The sequence below is a fragment of the Lampris incognitus genome, chromosome 19 (genome assembly GCF_029633865.1).
Source record: "Lampris incognitus isolate fLamInc1 chromosome 19, fLamInc1.hap2, whole genome shotgun sequence".
Taxonomy (NCBI): domain Eukaryota; kingdom Metazoa; phylum Chordata; class Actinopteri; order Lampriformes; family Lampridae; genus Lampris; species Lampris incognitus.
The window spans coordinates 4,831,342-4,833,085 of NC_079229.1; positions in this window are offsets into that span (position 1 = coordinate 4,831,342).

The following is a 1,744-nucleotide window of genomic DNA, read 5'->3' on the forward strand; positions in this document are numbered from 1 at the left end:
TCAGAAGTAGGCGAGGGTGTAGAGCAGGTGGCGTCTGCGGACTCGCTCGTCTCGTGTCTCGTATCTCTCTCTCTCTCTCTCTCTCTCTCTCCCCCCCGCCCCTCACTTCCCCGCGGGGTCCAGCGCCGCCGATGCGAAGAGAGGACGACGACGACGATGATGATGATGATGGTGATGATGGTGGTGGTGGTGATGTCTCTGTTTTACACAAAGTAGAAAGGGGTGAAAACAGCAAAGGGAAAGCAACAACAAGGAGGGTAAAGAGCGGCGGGCTCGGCACGGGAGCGCGCCGAGAGGCATGATTATTTAAAAGGAAACAGCAGCATGCACAACGGGAGGTGCGGGGAGGCGGCGGCGGTGGACGGCGTCATTTACCGGAGGCGCTGCGCTGTGCTCGTCGGTGCGTTTCTCCGTCTCCCCCCTCTCACCCACTGATCGCCGAGGGAGAGAGAGAGAGGCGTCGACTCGCTGCCGGAGAAAGACACCGCCAATTGCAACGTCATGCGAGTGGGACCTCCCCCCCCCCCCATCTCGCGCGCTCTCTCTCTCTCTCTCTCGCGCGCGCGCTCTCTCTCTCTCTCTCTCTCCATCCCCCCACCCCGGCTAATTAAGAAATCGTCTAATAAGTCACCGCTGCCTGTCCGCCGATAAATCAGCCGCAGTGCAAAAATAAAAATAAAAATAAAAACAACAACAGACGCGCCTCATATGTTGTGCAGATATGCATGGAGGCGATATTCAAAACAGCGAGAAAATCCACTTAAAAAATGTTTATCATGCACATACGTACCTACCCGTGCACCCCCTGTCTAACTGTGGGGAGGTATATATGTATACTGCTTTGTATAGCCATGCCCCATGTGATGTATGCATGCAGCAGGCGGGCATGTGCGCGCTCATACCGGCGGTGGTGGTAGAGCCACCTGGGCAGGCACGCCTGACTGTCCCGGGGCAGGCTGTACACGTGTGCCGGATGTGTAAGTGTACAGGAGGGTGAACTCGGGCTCTATGCCATAGTTTAAAGTAATGTAAACCTGGAGCTGTACAAAAGACAGAGGCACCCCAACTAGGAAAACAGCTACAGTAACCCTCCATTAACTGGCTGTGCTCTTCCTCAAGTCCCACTTTTAACGCCAGCAGGAGGAAACAGGGACACCGACTGCTCTGCTGCCTTCTGACCTAGGAAACATGGGCGACACTGCCCTCTGCTGGTTGTTATGGCCAATCGCACGTATTGCGCAACGAATAGAACTTTTATTGCTTGGAAACAAGCGCGGCGCTCCTTTGTTGACCGAAGCAACGCTGAATGAAGTCCACCACGCTTCTCGTTGCGTCACACGGACACACACACACACACACACACACACACACACACACACCCGCTGGTTAGCCCGTTTAAGCTAGGTTAGCTTAACCGAGTCCAGGGGCTATTCTTTACATCTCTGCCGACCATTTTGCAATCCCCCCCCTCATGATTTATGAGAAATTACTGGGGTTCCCTGTTTCTCTTGATTCATATGTTCATGTCATAAACCTACCTTACACGTTATAAACCCACCTTACATGTTATAAACCCACCTTACACGTTATAACCCCACCTTACACGTTATAAACCCACCTTACATGTTATAGACCCCACCTTACACGTTATAAACCCACCTTACATGTTATAGACCCCACCTTACCTGTTATAAACCCACCTTACACGTTATAAACCCACCTTACCTGTTATAAACCCACCGTA